This window comes from Lissotriton helveticus, chromosome 8, assembly GCF_964261635.1.
Source record: "Lissotriton helveticus chromosome 8, aLisHel1.1, whole genome shotgun sequence".
Taxonomy (NCBI): domain Eukaryota; kingdom Metazoa; phylum Chordata; class Amphibia; order Caudata; family Salamandridae; genus Lissotriton; species Lissotriton helveticus.
Window position 1 is genome coordinate 160886863 of NC_136069.1, and position 20270 is coordinate 160907132.

Genomic DNA, 20270 nt, shown 5'->3' on the forward strand with positions numbered 1-20270 from the left:
CTATCTTCCCTCCCCTTATCCTGGAGAACCCTACCTCCTTCCTTCCTCATGGCCTACACCGATAGGGCCACTGAGGCGGGACGTACCTTCTTAAGAAAACTGTGATAAAGATTGGGGGACGTATGCCTATTTCTTACAACATACCACATACAACATACCACCTATAAGTGAATCAATGTGCCCATACAAACAAAAAATTTAATACATAATTAACAAACAAATGCCTGTTTCGCCATCCAAACAAAAAGGGGGTGGTACGGTGGAGGAGACAAGATACAATGAAGCACTCATAGAGCCCCGACCTACCTTTATGTGGCATCTTCTCTAGAGATAGATTTCATGAATTCCTCCACTTCCTCAACTCTCCTGAAATCCTGCATTTTATTTTAATACATTACCCGCAGTGTAGCGGGGAGTTTTAGCTGTGCCGTAGCACCTAACTGTCTCAATGGTTCCAACATTTTCCCTAAATCCCATTGCTTATTTTCAGTAATCTGGGAAATGTCTGACCTTATCTCAAAGTTTATTCCATCAACCTTAAGGAACTTCATTTTAATGCCTTAGCGAGAATTTCTTCTTTCATTTTGTATGTTAGGAAATTCACGAAAATGTTTCTGGGCTTCACACGATTGGGGTTTAACCTAAAGGGCTCTCTGTGTATCCTCTAAATCCCGTCAATAATGTCCTGCTCAGAGCAATCCACTTGTTTCCCAGCTTTAATCAGTTTTGCTACAAAGTTTTTCAAGTTATCCCCTTCTGCCCCTTCAGGAATTTTCAACAGGCACAATTGTTTCTTCTTTGATTATTTTCTAGTGACTCCAGTTTTTCCTGCACACCTGCCCCGCTTTCTTTAAGAAGTCTAATCCTTGTTTACTCCTGCTTGCAGGGTTAAGTCTTTAACAGCGGATTCCAGCACTTGAGTCCTAACAGTAAGGCCAGCAAACATTTTTTCCAAGTTGTCACAAGCCAGACATATCTTTTTGGGTTGCTTCTGATGTTTCAAATCTGCTCCTTATCTCCATAGTTAATGACTGGATCAATTCTGACACTCGCTGTTGTGGTGCATACATTTCCGACCTTCCTCCCTGTACTGCTGAGTTTATCTCCCCTACCTCCAAGTTGGTTTCACCTGCTAATGCATTTTGTTCACCCTCCTCTGAAGTGATACATTCTTCTACTGTCAGGACTTGGAATTTGGACGGAACTGGTCCGACCCTCCCAACTTTAACATGTCCCAGTTAGATTTAGGACTATGTACTTCTACCACCTTCTTTCTCAGTTGTTGGAGTGTGGCTCACTGATTAGAGCGGCAGACCCTGATGCAGAGGTCTGGCCCAGGACCAGGGTTCAATTCCCAACGCGGCAGGGTCCTGAGCCCAAAATGTCCACGGACTCGATAATTCTCGCCTCGGTGCCTATTCTAATCATGGGGTCCCACGCTGCAACTCTGGGCAATAGTTGCTTAATCTCCACTACGGCGGCCCACCCGCTGCGGGATGCTTGGCTTTCACCCTGGGGATACCCAGTAGGGGTTATCTCACGGGGAAAAACCAGGACGGGTTCCCAAGGCAAGCGCCTTGATGCCTTCGGGTGATACGTGCGCTATATAAGTCGCAATACATTTACATTTACATTTACATCCTGAGGCTCCCGCTGTTTCCCTTCTCCCATTTTCAGGACCAGCGTTTTTGGCATTACTTTAAAAAAGAACGTTTGAAGCGAGGGGGTAAACTTTAGCTTCTGACCTTGGGTCACTACCCCTTTTTTTAATCTTGTTCCTTTACCACTTCCACCTCCTCCTTCCCCCTTTAGAACCTGCTCCCCTAGGGTGACCTTAGTACACTGTAATATATTAGTTTTTGCTAATTTCGTTTCTGGGGTAATCAACGCCTTTTCATGCCCCTTATCTGTTGTGCTTCTCAGTATATATTTCTTACACTTCCTAGCTCCTCAGTCTTTTTATCCAAAAATGGAACTAATGTGATAATTCAAGCTGTCTCCACCTTTTTGCCCCTTCAGGGTAATTGGGTTAATTAGAGGGGTAACCTCCCCCCCCCCCGCACCTTACCTGTATTAGGCGCATGTTCCTGCTGCTGCCACCTTTTCCCTTCGCCTTCTTTCTCGAGAGAAACTCTGAAACAGCCCCCTGCTCCTCACTTTCTACTTTATCCTTGTAAAACTCATCCCAGCTGCCCAAGCTATCCGAGCTCTCTCCATCCCTCCTTCCCCAGAAAGGAATCCGAGCTGCAGCTCCACGACCCCCGAAGAGCCTCTTGGAAAATGACATATGGCCCTTGCAAAGCTCTAAAAAAAATTGGGATCTCAGAATCGTTAAATATCTACCGCGCGAAAGCAAGGGCAAACACAATTAATGGGGCAGCAATATGAGGCACAATAGATTTAAGGCCACTTCAGTGTGTGGAGGATGACATTTGTAAGAACATCTTGTCACTACCTCGAGCTTGTGCAAACTATTCTGCAGACACGGAGTTGGACCATATCTTGAGAATGTAATTAGATTAGCACCTCTAATATCATGGCTATCAATATTGAGAAGAGAGTGTGTACCACTAAAGCAGGCAATCCTGAGGGACTGTTTAAAGCTGGATCATGCACATAGGATTCCAGGGATAAAGTATGTGAAGGAGGGTTCCTCTGCATTGGGACTTTGTCCTTTATTTGATACACTGAGCTTATTTGCTAATTTCCCTAAAACAAAAATATATATATATTTTTAGCAAAAGCCGTTGGGGAGAGATGGGAAAGGAATAAAACAAAACCTACAGTACTTGCCTATAGCTTGCTCCCACCAGTCATAGACATATTAAAATGGTATGTGTCATTTGTACAGGACCCTCAGCACCGGTTTACATTGATTAGATTTAGTTTTAATTATATCCCTCTAATGTTTGCTTTCCCGGCTGATATTTACTCAGTGAATGACCTACTGCCATGTCCCTGTGACGTGAGAACAGCACAATCAACTTTACATATTTTTTTCTTCTGTACATTTTATGGTCCTCAAAGGAAAACTTTGTTAGTACCTATGCTTCGCAAAAACAAATTTGTCCAACACAGCTTTATCCTGTGCACGCATAAAAATTGAAACAAGTAGATACAAGAGTAGAGGTAAGCAATATGTACAGCGTTCTTGAGTGATACTGGATATTCTTTATTCGTTTTAGAAACGTAACCAGCCGACGACACGTGTTTTGTCAGGGAAAAGTCATCCCACGACTCTTCAGGGCTGTAGAAAGTTGCGTGAACATAGTAAAGTCCCAAAACCTGTGATAATTCCAACCCAGCTAGTACACAATTGTACAAGACAGCAAACTTAGTCTGCAAGGAGTCTTGGTAGTGTATTGTATTCGGAAAGCCGGTGATAATTCCAACCCGGCAATCAGCACACGTCAAAATGATGAAAAACGGGTCTGATTAGGTGGGCTTAGTTCTAATATCACAACGGAATAGTGCCACGAGTCGGGGATGAATAGGAGTCCAAATGATAGTCAATTAAAGTTCTACGTAGTAAATGTCAAACCAGAATGCGGTAAAGTATTTGGTCAGAGCGATGGTGAAGAATGGGCAGAACACGTGTGTGTTTTCCCCATGTCTTTTTGAGAAGAAAAACCATTGCGCGTCCTGGCGGCACCCGTTCTATTGCATGTGTGAGAAATTTGTCCAATATAGACTTGCACTGCACTTTATTCAACAGCTGCCAGATCCCTTTGTATGAAATGCTGTGGCATCCTTTTTATGGGCGGTGGCAAAGCGCAGACCTTTATCGCTTTAGATGTTTAAACACTTGTGTAACTTTGGTTGTCATTTTAAACATATGAATGTAAAATGTACTTCTTTTAAAATGATGTATGTTTTTTAGAGGGATTTTAATGGAATAACATATTTTAGTTCATGACTGTAATTTTAGGCATTCAAATAATGTGAAATAAAGTAACGATCAACAAGCCCAACAAGCCGGTACCACCCTCAAGATATAGGGCAGAGCTTTTACTTATACTGCTCTGAGGGCATGGAACCAACTTTCTGTCTATCTTGGTAGCTGTGTGGACTTCACTCAATTCAAGAGATTGCTAGAAACCTGGCTACTTTAAAGAGCAGATGCAACACATGAGGAGCCCGAGCACCGAGATACACCTTTAGGTGGGATTCATTCCACTTTATAAAATAGATATATCATAAACAGGATAGTGTGTTGGCAATTCTTGACTTAGGATCTTGGTTCAGGACCATCCAGTCAAGCCTCTCTGTTGACTTTGAAATAGTGGATAAATGTGTTGCATTGCTGGACTTCCATGGCTTTTGGTAAAAAAAAAATGTTTTAATCCAAGCTGGTCACACGTGTATTTGCGTTAGTGACCATATTTTAACAGATGTTGTTATACTTTCTTAAAAACCCTCGTAATATTTGTAAAATAGCCACCTGTGCATGCATGGCAAATGCATTTGCAGATGGCTATGTTAGGATGTTTTTATTAAAGTAACAAAAAAAAGTAACAAGATGGCCACATGTGCCTTCACACGCATGCAGTCGCACTGGATGATATTTTTTAAAATAATTTTTTCGATACTTTATTAAAAAACAATACAATATGGATACCTGCCCATGTGTAAGTGTAAGGATGCTCAATGAAAGCCTTCTTTGAATTGTTACAATAAGACTTCACAAAAAAATAAGTATTGTATTGTATTGTACAAAGCACTGGAAGAGCGCGAACTGTCACCCAAAGGGTGTCCTGCCGCTATGAGACGTGTGCTCAGGTACAACCGTAGATGGACAACCGATAGTTGCTCAGGGTAGGCTAAGTACAATGATAAGTCAGAAAGATCCAGGTTTTGACTCTTTTCCTGAACTGCATCGGCTCTTCAGACTGTCTGGTGTGGGTAGGGAGACTGTTCCAGAGCTTCGCAGACGCAATGCTGAAAGCTCTCCCACCTGATTTGGTCTGAGATAGCTGCTTGTACGTGTGCACGCATGCTCAGGTGGCTATCTTTGAATTCCCATTTAAAGGTGAGCTATGCCTGCAGTGCCCCTGAGGGATATGTGGTACTGTAAACAACAGCAGGCGCCTGGTAATGACGTCTGGGAAGCTGCCAGGCGCTAGCAAAACAAAAATAAGAAAAAGGAAAAAACTATTTTTAAACAATGAATGATTGTTCCACCAGTTCCTGGCACAGAAGAGGACCATTTGTGTACATATGGTGACATTGTGCTTGGGAAGAATGCCATTAGTCACAGAAAAGGGAACCAATGGCTGAAGTGGGCGGATCCATTGCCCTGTGACGTATGCTCTGGTGGGCAGAAGAAAACTGTGACTGACACAACAAAACACTAAAGGATGAATGCGGTTGACTGAAAGTCCCTGTCTGCATGAACCTGTATTTGGTAAAGATTTTATTTGAGAAGCAAAAGGCATTGGCTAATGCCAGACCTCAAATGAAAGCTCAATCCCTCTTTCATTCCTTCCCACTTCAAATTCTGACCTGTTTCTCTTTCACTAAATTTAGAATAATATTCACCATTATTGGAAGTCTTTATGAAACCTGTACAGCGCGTGTGTGTGTGTGTGTGTGTGTGTGTGTGTATATATATATATATATATATTCAATGAAAAAACCATAGGTTTGAGACCATATATAGTTAGGTGAATATTTTAATCATACAAAACCAATGAAATTCCCATATATAGTTAGTTGCACTAACTATATATTTCGCGCACCCGCAATCCACTGCTGATGATGTCACATATTACATCACTGATGACATCTCAAATGACATCACTGATGACATCTCAAATGACATCACTGATGACATCACTTATGACATCTCAAATGACATCACTGATGACACCACTGATGACATCATCCAGTGACTGTGTGTTTCTGTAAAGTTTAAATATGTTTTACATATTGAAGAATGAGTGGATGTATAAGTGTCTCTATGAAGGATTTAGTAGGTGTGTGACTGACTGTATGAGTGAGTGAATAAATGTGTCGTACTAAATGCATGGGTTAGTGATTAAACTGTCTGAATGTGTGCATCAGTATGTCTGTTGTGGTGTAAACTGCTGCATGTGTTGATCATTAGCTATACGAGAGGCTATATGTGTTATTGATTGGTTGCCCAAGTATTTGTATGGGAGATTGAGTGTGTGTGGGGGTGGCTGGGAGGTGTGTGACTCTGTGCATAGATGTGTGAGCAGTTGATTCACTAAGTGTATGAGTTCAAGAGTGCATGTGGAAACAGCTACATGGGCGGTTGACTGTGTGCATGAGTGTATTGATGAGTGAATGGATATCTCAATGCTACATGTCATAGTAAGTACATATGTAAAACACAGTACATGTGAGAGTTGGCATATATAAATAACTGTGCATGAGAGCCAGTGAATGTGTGAGTGGCTGTATGGATCATTGTGAACTTGTATCAGGGATTGTATAAGAGAGTAAATATGTGTTAGTATATGTTTGAATAAGTAAGGTGTGTATAACTGTATAGTTGAGGAAATGGAGGTGAGATTGATTCTTTGCATGACTGACGAGGTGTGTGAGTAACTCCATGGATGAGTGATAGTGTGTGAGTGTCTGTATACACTGAGTGTATCTAAGGTTATATTAGAGTCTGAAGAGGTTCATCGTATTAGCACATGAATGATGTCATCAGTGATGTGATCAATGATGTCAAATGAGATGTCATCAGTGATGTGATCAGTGATGTCATTTGAGATGTCATCAGTGATGTCATCAGTGATGTCATTTGAGATGTCATCAGTAATGTCATCAGTGATGTCACTGACCATGTCATGAATGATGTAATATGTGACATCATCAGCAGTGGATTGCGGGTGCGCGAAATATATAGTTAGTGCAACTAACTATATATGGGAATTTCATTGGTTTTGTATGATTAAAATATTCACCTAACTATATATGGTCTCAAACCTATGGTTTTTTCATTGAATTTTCAAGGTTTTGTAAATGCAAATACCTAACTATATATGGTCTCAAACCTATGGTTTTTTCTGTGAATTTCAAAGGTTTTTTGAATGCTAATTCTATTAGCGGATAATGTTTTTATATATTCAAACGTTTTTTTAATGCTAATTCCTAACTATGTAAGGCCTGAAACCTATGGTTTTTTCAGTGAATTTCAAAGGTTTTTTAAATGCTATTTCCTAACTATATAAGGCCTGAAACCTATGGTTTTTTCAGTGAATTCGCAAGGTTTTTTAAATACTAATTCCTAACTATATAAGGCCTGAAACCTATGGTTTTTTCAGTAAATTTCAAAGGTTTTTTAAATGCTAATTCCTAACTATATAAGGCCTGAAACCTATGTTTTTTTCAGTGAATTTCAAAGGTTTGTTAAATGCTAATTCCATTAGCGGATAACGTTTAAATATATTAATATCCTAGTGGGACCACCTGAGCAGCCCTAAGGTGTCAGGGTGTTTCTACCCTGCCCCCTTTTTGTGTTCTACACGTTTTTTTTCTGCTTTCTTGTGCCACAGTCTACTAAGACCCAAGATGGATGCCAACACTTCCTGGTTAGAAGTGTTGACAGCCAATGAGCATGCAGCTTTCTCTGGAAGGCATGCTGATTGGCTGTCACTGTCTGTCAACACTAGCACAAGATAGATGCCAACACCTCCTGGTTAGAAGTGTTGACAGCCAATGACCATGCAGCTTTCTCGGGAAGGCATGCTGATTGGCTGCCACTGTCTGTCAACACTCAAAACCAGGAAGTGTTGGCAGCCATCTTGGCGCCTTGTTAGAACCAAGGCACAATAAAGCAGTGAAACAAAGGTGTGAAACTCACAAAGGGGCCAGAGTAGAATCACCCTGACCCCCTAGGCCTGCTCAGGGGGTCCCACAAAGACCCCAAAGACAATTTTTTTTTTTTTTTTTTAAAGTCGGGGTACGCGTACCGTGCGCGTCAGGTACGCGTACGGTACGCGTACCCCGTGACTTTTTTAAAAAATAAAAAAATTATTTTTGCCTTGGGGGTCCTTGTGGGACCCCCTGAGCAGGTCTAGGGGGTCAGGGTGCTTCTACCCTGTCCCCTTTTTGAGTTCTACACGTTTGTTTTTCTGCTTTCCTGTGCCTCAGTCTACCGAGGCACAAGATGGCTGCCAACAGTTTCTGTTTTGGAGTGTTGACAGACATTGGCAGCCAATCAGCATGCAGCTCGTGCACTAGAGGTACGCGTACCGTACGCGTACGTGCACGTACCGTAAGCGCACCGGTAAGCTCACGGGTAAGCTGCCATAGATATATATATTTTTTTGAACCTTAATTTCTCAAAATCCACTGGACCGCATATCTTGAGACCTAGCAAAGGCACATCGGGCTAACAGTCCCTACAATTTTGCCAAGTTTGGTGGAAATCCATTCAGCCGTTCGGGCTAAAAGTGAGTCCAACCGCCCTATGGAAAATTGCATGGGGAAAACACATTTTGGGACCCCCCTTTTTTCTCGGCCCCCGCTTGACGAATCCCCCCCAAACTTTCAGGGAAGGACCGGAGAGTAAATGTGCCATCTTCAGGAAAATTTCAGCCAATTCCGTCCATCAACGCCAAAGTTATTCAACATGGAATTTTGAAAAATCCCATAGGAAAAAATCCTAACTATATGTACCTACTGGCGACCGCCAGTAGGTAATATATATATATATATATATATATATATATATATATATATATATATATATATATATATATATATATATATATATATATATATATATATATATATATATATATATACAATTTCTATGGCAAAATGAAACCCCTCATTTTGTTCCTTTTCAAATTAAATGTATTAAGTGTTACCACTTTATTCCAATCAAGATGACTTCAGGTGTGCCATACTTTTGTCATAAGTAAGACTGTTAGCGTTCTAGTTGTTCTTTAGAACACTCTGGGTCATTCTGTCATTGGGCTATAGTTGGGCTACATCTGGCTGATATTTGGGCTACATTTGGGCTCTTTTGTCTCTGGTGTCCATCTTGGGAGACTGCATATCAGAATTTGTTTAATGAAATATAAGAGGATTTGAGAAGTCACTGAAAATGTGCCCTAATTTTTCTTTCTTCAGCACTAATCATAATTTCTATGGCAAAATGAACCCCCTCATTTTGTTCCTTTGCAAATTAAATGTTTTAAGTGTTAACACTTTATTCCAATCAAGATGACTTCAGGTGTGCCATACTTTTGTCTTAAGTAAGACTGTTAGCGCTCTAGTTGTTCTTTAGAACACTCTGGGACATTCTGTCATTGGGCTATAGTTGGGCTACATCTGGCTGATAGTTGGGCTACATTTGGTTATTTTTGTCTCTGGTGGTCATCTTTGGGCTACATTGGGCTACATTGGGCTACATTGGGCTACATTTGGGCTCTAACATATATATAGCCCAATGTAGCCCAATATATATTTTTTCAAAGTTAATTTTCGTAAAAACCACTGGAGCATATATCTTGAGACATAGCAAAGGCACATCGGGGTACCAGTCCCTACAATTTTGCCATGTTTGGTGGAAATCCATTCAGCCGTTCGGGCTAAAAGTGAGTCCAACCGCCCTATGGAAATTAACATGGGGAAAACACGTTTTGGGACCCCCCTTTTTTCTCGGCCCCGCTTGACGAATCCCCCCCAAACTTTCAGGGAAGGACCGAAGAGTAAATGTGCCATTTTCAGGTAAATTTCAGCCAATTCCGTCCATCAACGCCAAAGTTATTCAACATAGAATTTTGAAAAATCCCATAGGAAAAAATCCTAACTATATATACCTACTGGCAACCGCCAGTAGGTAATATATATATATATATATATATATATATATATATATATATATATATATATATATATATATATATAATATTTATCTTGTATATGTCTGTATAATATTTTCTGTATTCTTTAGACCTTCACAAAGTGCTCTGGAACCCAGTGAATATAGTTGACTCAATATACACTGGTGAAGAATTCAGTTTGACACTTTCAGAAATATCTCTCTTTGGAATGTTGTACTCCGCTTTTTTGTTGCAACAAGCGTCATGAAAGCATGTATCTTACAGTTAAAAACGTTGCTACCCCGTGAATTTTTGTGAGTTCAGTCCTTGTCCTGTTTACACTGTTTAAACATTTGTCCCTCTTCCATCCTGGTAATGGGCAAAGGTCGTCATCTACGTAACTGAACTCAGTCATTCATACTTTGGACAGTGGCCTGAATTCCAGTGATTACTACGGCACATCTGTTATGCTGTGCTGTGCTAACACGAGTGTTGAAAAAGTTATATTCTATAACCAGTGACAAACAGCTTCTTCCTTCTGGGTCCTTACAGTTGCAAGAATTGATACCCCTTGTTATGTCGAGCCAGGGCAGCGCGCATGCGCTGCTCTGTGAGGCATGTAGTATTGAGTAAGAGATGTGAAGCTACTCCCACTCTCTGCCCATTTTCTTCATTGGTTTGCGTCTTTGTCCTTCATAAATGCTGTCTTCTGATTCCTTGATCGCCTTGTTAGTCCCTCCTTTCTAGCGCCTTGTCTTTATTTGTAACCTAGCAAACACAAGGAGATGATGGACGGAGCGCTGAAACTTTCTAGACACTCACCCACAGTCACAGATCTAGGTTGAATCCATAATCGTTCTTTAGCTCACTTTGCCACCCCAGTTCAGACACAGCTATATGCAAATCAGTCTTGACCCTGTGCCTCATGGGAACAGTCCAGACCGAACTGCCAAGCCATGTCTTCCCTGGACCGGAAACAAGCATCCTCGGACCAGTTTCGGGCTAACAGCCCTCATCAGCCAGTCTAGCTTGAATCATGTGGCAAAGTGAGCAAGGAATCCACGTCTGGGCATACCCTGCCAACTTAAGGGTGAACAAAGCATACACAAGGAGATGATTGATGGAGTGCTGAAACTTTTTAGACACTGGATTCAAGCTAGCCTGGCTGATGAGGGCAGTTAGCCCAAAATCAGTCCCAGGATGCTCAAAAAGGCACCCTGTGCAAATTCTTTGGCACAGGCCTGGGGCCATTTAAAGAAGACTGTGTGAGAAACAAACTTTAAGTTACTTATACATATGTACTGTGTATAAAATCATTTGAAACCACAAACATGGTGGAATATGTCTTGATGTTTCTGCTATCTAGTAGTTGAGCTTAACATGACTCTGTTAAATAATGTGTGTTTGCCTAAAGTACATTAAATCTGGTCCACAACATTATTTTCGATCCAAGAATCTCAACAGTACTTGATATCTCATGGCTTTGAGAAATTTAAGTTTTTTGCCTTTGTCTTGAGGTTAAGCTTGTCAATCGAAAGGCACACAATGTTATTGGAGGAATGCTTGCGATGTGACTAACCACTGGCAATCACTCCAGGTGGCATTCTAGTCCATCATTCTTTCGCCCCATGACACCTCAATTTGGGAGCAGCCATATGCAAATCAGTCCTAACCCTGCTCCAATGGGAACAGACCCACTCAAACTTATAGGCCAGGTCCTCCCTGGACCCAGAGACAAACAACCCAAGACAGGTTTCACCCTGATTTGGGGCTCTTCACTCGGGCAATTCACAGGTGATGCTTCTTGCTAATTTATTACTCGAATGGTGTAAGGTATTATACAATATGTTTATTAAAGGGCAGTCCTATGTATAGAAATGGAGAATAGCAATATATAATGCTAATTCTTCAGCTTTGCTAATGACCGTATTTAATATTTTTTCTGGATCATCTCTCATAAAACTGCCTCTTGCAAATTCTTGCTCAATCAAATAGAAAATAAATGTATACTAATTTAGGCTTTTACTCTGTACCTTAATATGTAGGCAGCATACTTTGGCACATTCCCAAAAGCTTTTGCCTGCAGCAGGTAAGCCTACACGCACGAACAATGGATTGTTTTGTTCGCAAAATCCTATCCTGATTCACAAACGCAAGATCATTACAAATTTCCATGAACTAATGTAGCATGGTAAAGTTTCTCCCATGTATGCAGTTGTATCCGTTCCTGTAAGTCACACCTGGGTTGTGTTCTCCTGAGAGGGGTAGTCTATGCAAATCAGATAAACGCCCAGAGTCGCACGGTTGTGGACATTCAGCAACATCCTAAATGCCTTTTTCATAAACCTCTTTCTGGGCTTTTAAATTAGACTTGGATGAACCTCCTGGGTGGTGCTGGAAATGTGATAAAGCTCATTGGACACCATCTGTTTACAGTGAGTCATGTGGAAGGGAAGGCTCCACATGAAAATGGAAAATAAAGAAAGTAAGTTTCCCTTTAGCGTACTCATAAAAATCTCAGCTGTGGGCATATATAGCACACTCAGGTTTAGGGAGAATGAGGTTATGCCAGGAGAACTAGGAGATAATGATGTAAGCATAATGGTTATATTGGAAGACAAGCAGTGCATGTTGGCTGCCATGTTGAGGGAAGCTTCTTTCCTATTCGTTGCTTGGAATAGGCGAAGGCTCAAACCAAATGCACTGTGTTCGTGCACATGCACATTATGCTCGTTGAGTTATGGAGAGTCAACGATTATTCAAGTTTATAATGCTCATCATCACATGCCTAGGACTCATTTAGGCATGATCTGGGGTTCATGCATGTATGATCCCTAACATGCTACAATGCATCAGATACAAATTCGTACTTCTCCACTATCAGTATTTGCATGCTGAATTTTAAATTTTTGGGTGAATTGAAAACGTAAACTGTTGATTTGTAACTTGTGCTCAATGGTGTCTACAAGTTTTGAAGTACTGGAACTGCAAACACAACAATGATGGACAGAATGTGGATCAATGTCACACATTCACCCCAGTCAAAAGATCTGGGCCCAAATCCATCGTTTTTCCACTCCACACCACCCTGGGTTAGACAATGGCGATATGCAAATCAGCGCTGACCCTGTTGCCCCATGGGAACAGTCCAGTCCGAACTACAAAAGCCATGTCCTTCCCAGAACGGAAACAAGCATCCGAGGACCGGCCCGGTTTCGAGGTAACACCTCTCATCAGCCCGGCTAGCTTCATTCCAGTGGTGTGGAGTGTCTGGGACTCACGTCTGAGCATCCCCAGTACACTTAGAGCGGTAACTGCAAACACAACAATGATGGACAGAATGTGGATCAATGTCACACATTCACCCCAGTCAAAAGATCTGGGCCCAAATCCATCGTTTTTCCACTCCACACCACCCTGGGTTAGACAATGGCGATATGCAAATCAGCGCTGACCCTGTTGCCCCATGGGAACAGTCCAGTCCGAACTACAAAAGCCATGTCCTTCCCAGAACGGAAACAAGCATCCATTGTAGTTCGGACTGGACTGTTCCCATGGGGCAACAGGGTCAGCGCTGAATGCAGGATGCACTCGCCACTGTGGCGGGCGCATCCTAATTGGCCCACGGGACCCCCACCCGCCATCCTAATGACCCCCTAGGTTTCTAGAGGGAACGGTACAGATTTTCCTGGGTCAGTTGCCTACTCTCTCTTACACCAAACTGTGATGTGGTGCAGTTCTGGTTCCAGGATAACCCCAGTTTGTGCAACCTCACATGTCTATCATTGCTAATCCTTGCGTTGGCACATTTCTTCCAGTGTGCTTTTTGCTGACTGATGCTGGAAGCAGAGGTCCTTGCGATTGTTGCTGCACATCAAGGCCACTGAAGCAGTTTAATGCCGCTTTATGTGATTAGGGGGATCTTAACATTTCTAATCAGATAGTCAGGGTGGGGAGTCCTCCATTCTGAAGGCCCATACCAGGCAGATGGAATTGCAGTCAGTACTGGAATAGACCAAGCAGACAGATGTATGAGTAGATGAAAGTTGAGCAGAAAAAAATCAGTTAAAGGGAATATACCTATCTATCAGAGAGGAATAAAGATGTGAAAAGGATGGAGGAATGCTCTTCTAGGTAGCTTAGCAGAAGATTAAATATGAGGGCTTTGGTAGACTGGAAAGGAAGAATGGAGAATATTTTCGAAATGTTATATAGATATCATATACAAATCCAATGGACCCAAAGATATGAAGGGTGAGAGGAAAGCAATTGGGCGATCAAATGGTATACCTGGAATATGTGTTAAGAATGAAAAAAGGGAAATAAGTGAAAAGTGGTTGGTAGGGAGGGAGAGTAAAGAATATTTGAGTGAGATATATTACATTATAGTAAATCTGCATTGGTAGAATCTGTGTACAAGTCTTGGAAGATCATTCAGGACTGAAAGGCAAAAGGTAGTTAGAAATTGTTGCAAGAATGGAAAGAAAAAACTCTGTGTATGATCAGAGTAGAAATAACAGCAGAGTCCAAAGGAAGAGGTGATATAGATGCAGAAGACCATCCGCCAAAATAACAAACCTTTTGAGGAACACCCTGAACGGTAAAGGGGCAAGACGGTATAGGTAGAAGAAACCAGAACATCGCAGTGCCAGAAACACAAAAAGAACACCATTTGGACAATAGGCTGGAGCCACTGATACCCTCAAGCAAAGTTGAATCCCACTTCAACATAAACTGCATCTCCATCAACCTTCAGTGACCGTTCAATAAGCTTGGAATGGAATCTTGAATGACATTACAATACAATAGATCTTAAGGAATTGCCATCTACAAAGGGAGAGGAATGAAATGCCATCTAAACAACCTTAGTCTACAGGTCATGAGGGCACAAGGAGAAAGGAGCTTAACTTGTTGTGATGGGGTTTCCTAAAGAATAGTAGAGTAATCTCCTCAAACGTACTTGACTGTGTGGAAAAAAATAAACTTTAGTATTGAAATAATATATATTCATAGAGAACATAAATCATTTGCTTAATAATTCCATTCTGGTGGTGAAGGAAGCACATAATGGTCACAGGAAGATGACAAGAGAGTTCTTTATTGGACTACGGACCACACTTAGGGGTCTATTAGTATAGTGGCGGTGGCAATCCGCCCGCCATAACACACCACCCGCATGCCAATTACCCCCAACATATTATTATGGCGAGGTACCGTGGCAGATGGGAAGACCGTCTGCCGCTTTTCCGCCCGTCGATAAGTTGACCGGGCAGAAAAGGGGTTGAATATGGTGGCGGTGTCTGCAAGACACCGCCATCCATATTACACTGCAGGCGGAGAGCAGCCTTTCCGTGGCGGCGTTGCCGCCACTAAAAGGCATGCGGTGTTCGCAGTTGGGGGCCTGTTGCAGGCCCCCAGGATGCCGGGAGGGTGGGAGAAAACATGGGGGGTACCTATTTTACCGCCCACCGCAATGTGAAAAATGAGGGATGCGTCCGCCAGTGTGGCGGGTGCATCCTAATTGGAATCGTGGGACCACCGCACATATAGCGGGTGGTCCCATTTGCCGTTTCTGTCCGCCCGCCCGCCATCGTAATAGACCCCTTAATGTGACTTTACACATCTGCTGCTTGAAATTGGTAAAGTTCTTGATATTTGATCCACTCCCTGTTTTTGTGTTAATTCCAGGTATCACTACACTTTGGACCCAATGCTTCTGAAACATTGGGACCGGGATCCAATATCATGACACTGCTCCTGCTCGCCGGTTGATCCTGATGCGTGCAAAGATCAGGCAAAATATCAAATCATCTATCGGTAAGACACAATATGGGCATGAATGCACTCTTACTGTGAATAGAACAAAAGAAAGCACCCTGCCTAGGGATATAATGGCCCTTGCTAGAGGGTCCAAAAGGTATATAAAAAGGGGTGATTTAACCTAGAAGCTGACACTGCACACAACAAACACAAGGTCAATCCAAGTAGACTCTACAGAACATATTGGAAATATATATGTTTTTATTTCTTTTAGATATATTTTTCTTAGAATTGAGGTAACAAAAAATTATAAAAGGTGAATTGTACTTTAGTTTCACGTGATACATTTAGAGCATAAAAAAGACAAACACTGATATAGGAACAACAACGGAATGGGGAAATAATACTACATTAAGACCTACCCAGTACCAACCACATTTCAAACACACTATCACACTTACTTATATGTATTCTCACTCTACCTCATTCTACCATTCAACTTTCATTCTTCCATTCATTCTTCTAATCCTGGCGTGTGCAACACATAGAAAATCAATATGTTGCATGGATCGGGATGTTATTCCAGGCAGATGACTTTTACTACGGGTCCTGATGTATTTAGGACAAAGAACCGTATTCCTGGGAACATAAGCCGACGCGCGTTTCGGTGACAGGCCGATGAGGCCACACCTTCGTCAGGGCTAGGGGCAGTATACTGGGAGGGACACAGGTATAAAATCTGAAAAATAGAAAGCAAAAAGGTCTCAATTTTCTGTTCTATATATATATGCAATATCTATCAAACAGATATATATGTACAACATATACTTTTCATTGTTCCAGTTCGTTTTAACATTTTAAACACACATTGGATATAGGGACGATACACATGATGTTGACCCTTTGTAGCTGTGCAATGTCAAACTTCATAGAGACACTCCCTGGGGTAGATTCCCTATTCCGTGGAATCTATAAAAGGCATAATGATAGCCTAGGCTAAATGAACCGTAGAGCGTATTTCATTACAATAGTTCATACATACATTTCATTAAAACTATATACACACTTTCATTCTTGTACACACATGACCAGTTTATTAAAGTAAGGCCCAAAATTCTAGAAGACACGTTGTTATATTTTTCCTCAATATTAATTGCGGGTCTCAGCTATAGACCGAGAACTGAGTTCCTTGTTTTATATAGAGAGAATTGAAGGGTGGTTATTGGCTTGTTTTGTAAAACATATTCAATGATATTTACCTGTATATTTTTCTATTAAGGAAAACCACAGGCGTATGGTTGGATCTGCTGCGCTGGGAGGTTAATCTTTTTAACTTTCATTGACTGGACTCCAGAGATATTGATCCTATAGTGGGAGTAGATTAGAACCTTTATTGTATTTGTTATAAATCATGGCCACGGCAGAGTTAGATATCTGACCTGGCATTTTCAGAATATAGCATATTTTTAAATCACTAATCTATATAATCATAGGCCTATGGTGGAGCTTTATATTAGTTCCAGGTTCCTTTAGTGATGGGATAGACTAGCAACTTGTCATCGCTCATATAGTTCCAAATCACATTTGAACAGATCGCTATATTTCCATGAGTTATCAAGGGGGACTTACTAGCTGATCTCAGTTTACCATAAACAAGATATCATATCCCGCATAATGTACCTGAAACGTCTTGAGAAAATAAGCTCAAGTGTTAGGCGAAATAGGCTGGATTTTCGGGCACAGGAGGTTAATAATTTTCAGACCACTCCCTGTAAAGAAGATAAAACACGCTTATTCTGGCCCTTATTTAGCTATATAATCCAACTGTCCAATAGGTAAATTACATAGCCTTTTTTACCTGGATATGTCACTGAATGCACTCTTACACCAGCTATTGAGTACTTCGGTAAGACACAGAGTAGCTAGCAGTTGCTACCGGATGGGGTGGTGGGGCGGGAATTAATTATTTTTTTTAAAAACACTTACGTTAGAGCGGCCGGCCGGCCGCTGCCTCCCCTCCGTTCTCTTCCTTCTTACTCTGCAGTCTGGCCAGCAGCAGGAAGCACCCAGCACACAGGCCCCCCTGAGCCACTCACAACGCTGCAATGCAGCAGTGTCATTGGTCTGAGCACCGTGGATCGGCGATCAGACTTGAACAGAGAGCCTGCGCATGTTCCTCACCAGGCTGTGTAATGCAGCCTGGTAGGAACATGAAGAGTGCACATGAGCTGTTTGGTCGGCCCAAGAGGGCCTGCCAAACATTTCATGCATACTTTGGGAGTGCAAACCATTCCTCCCATGTTCTGGCCAGCCCCACACTGCACACAGTCCACTGACTGTATGCAATAGGAAAAATAAAATTACAATAACAACTCCTTTTTGCACAGTGGGACAACGCTCCCCCGCCATATCAGAGGAGCTGCCACTGAAGACACAACAGGGCCATGAAAACACTCCTATACCAGCTATTGAGTCTGTGGCGTAATGCAGGGATCCCCTCCAGCACAGTACTCTTGTCCGAGAGCTCCAGATAAAATACACAGCAGGGGTCCCTCCTGGCAACATGGGCATGAATACACTCTCAAACCAGCTGTTAAGTACTTTAGTAAGACACAGCAGGGAATGAATACACTCCCACACCAGCTGTTGAGTACTTTGGTAAGAGACAACATATGCATGAATACACTCCCACACCAGCTGTTGAGTACTTCGGTAAGAGACAACATATGCATGAATACACTCCCACACCAGCTGTTGAGTACTTCGGTAAGAGTCAACATATGCATGAATACACTCCCACACCAGCTGTTGAGTACTTTGGTAAGAGACAACATATGCATGAATACACTCCCACACCAGCTGTTGAGTACTTCGGTAAGAGACAACATATGCATCAATACACTCCCACACCAGCTGTTGAGTACTTCGGTAAGAGACAACATATGCATGAATACACTCCCACACCAGCTGCTGAGTACTTAGGTAAGGGACAACATATGCATGAATGCACTCCCACACCAGCAGTTGAGTTCTTCGGTAAGGGACAACATGGGCATGAATGCACTCTTACACCATCTGTTAACTATTTCGGTAAGGGACAATATTTGCATGAATACACACCCACACCAGCTGTTGAGTACTTCGGAAAGACACTACATGGGCATGAATGCACTCTTACACCAGCTGTTGAGTACTTCAGTAAGACACAACATGGGCATGAATACACTCCCACACCAGCTGTTGAGTACTTCGGTAAGAGACAACATATGCATGAATACACTCCCACACCAGCTGTTGAGTACTTCGGTAAGAGTCAACATATGCATGAATACACTCCCACACCAGCTGTTGAGTACTTCGGTAAGAGACATCATATGCATTAATACACTCTCACACCAGCTGTTGAGTACTTCGGTAAGAGTCAACATATGCATGAATACACTCCCACACCAGCTGTTGAGTACTTCGGTAAGAGACATCATATGCATTAATACACTCTCACACCAGCTGTTGAGTGCTTAGGTAAGGGACAACATATGCATGAATGCACTCTTACACCATCTGTTAACTATTTCGGTAAGGGACAATATTTGCATGAATACACACCCACACCAGCTGTTGAGTACTTCGGAAAGACACAACATGGACATGAATACACTCCCACACCAGCTGTTGAGTACTTCAGTAAGACACAACATGGGCATGAATACACTCCCACACCAGCAGTTGAGTGCTTCAGTAAGGGACAACATGGGCATGATGAACTCTTACACCATCTGTTGGCTACTTCGGTAAGACACCAGATGGGCATGAATGCACTCTTACACCAGCTGTTGAGTACTTCGGAAAGACACAACATGGGCATGAATACACTCTCACACCAGCTGTTGAGTACTTCAGTAAGACGGGCATGAATGCACTCTTACACCAGCTGTTGAGTACTTCAGTAAGACACAACATGGGCATGAAGGCACTCTTACGCCAGCTGTTGGGAACTAAAGCAATACAGTGTTAAACTGGGGCGGATTACTGTATACTTGGGCATTTATATGTGCTTAATTGCATTTACTTAGTTGTGGTATTTTTTAATTTCTATATGATGTTTTGCTTGTGATTCCCTAAAGAATATATGCTATATTGTATCTGAAAATGTATATATTTGGTCAGCTCACAAAGGCATGCAAGAGTATGTAAACCATTACTTTTGCCTTTGTGCGTCGGCTGCATATCATCTAAAAAAGGAAATTAAATTAAAATATTCATGCAATATTACTAATGGAAAGGACTGTACCCGCTGTCAGGGTGCATAAAAGAGTACTCTCCTAGTACCTTTTACCATACTCATTAATACCTTCGTGATCCAGACCCAATGTCCCTTAAGAATAGATGCATGCTTTCTTTGCTGTGTGCTTTCTGTGCTCTCCAGGGTTTGCTGAGAGGTGTGGTGAAGCTGCTCTCCACCTGTGCACACATCAGCAGAGCATCTTTGAGCAGGTGTGGACATGGCTGCATTGTTTACCCTGACGCCTGGACCAGCTCACACTCCTTTGTACACACCACCCCTTGCACGTCAATCATTTACATTATTAAGGCAAAGACTGCCTCTATTGAAGCATTGGTGGAGGTGACATTCTTTCAGATTGCCAGTGGTAAAAGAAGGAAACATTAGCTCCAGGAGCCTGGCTCCTGGCCTGGGTCACA

The 20270-nt window shown here is 42.0% G+C and overlaps 1 protein-coding gene across 1 annotated transcript in view; it reads left to right on the top strand.

Moving 5' to 3' along the window:
* The window catches only part of TMPRSS2 (transmembrane serine protease 2), a 341947-nt gene that overhangs the window by 35086 nt on the left and 286591 nt on the right, over positions 1 to 20270 (top strand). The window contains exon 2 of the mRNA XM_078656813.1: positions 15498 to 15626. The gene's annotated coding sequence lies outside the window, so the exon portion shown is untranslated. The remainder of the gene's footprint in view (positions 1 to 15497; positions 15627 to 20270) is intronic.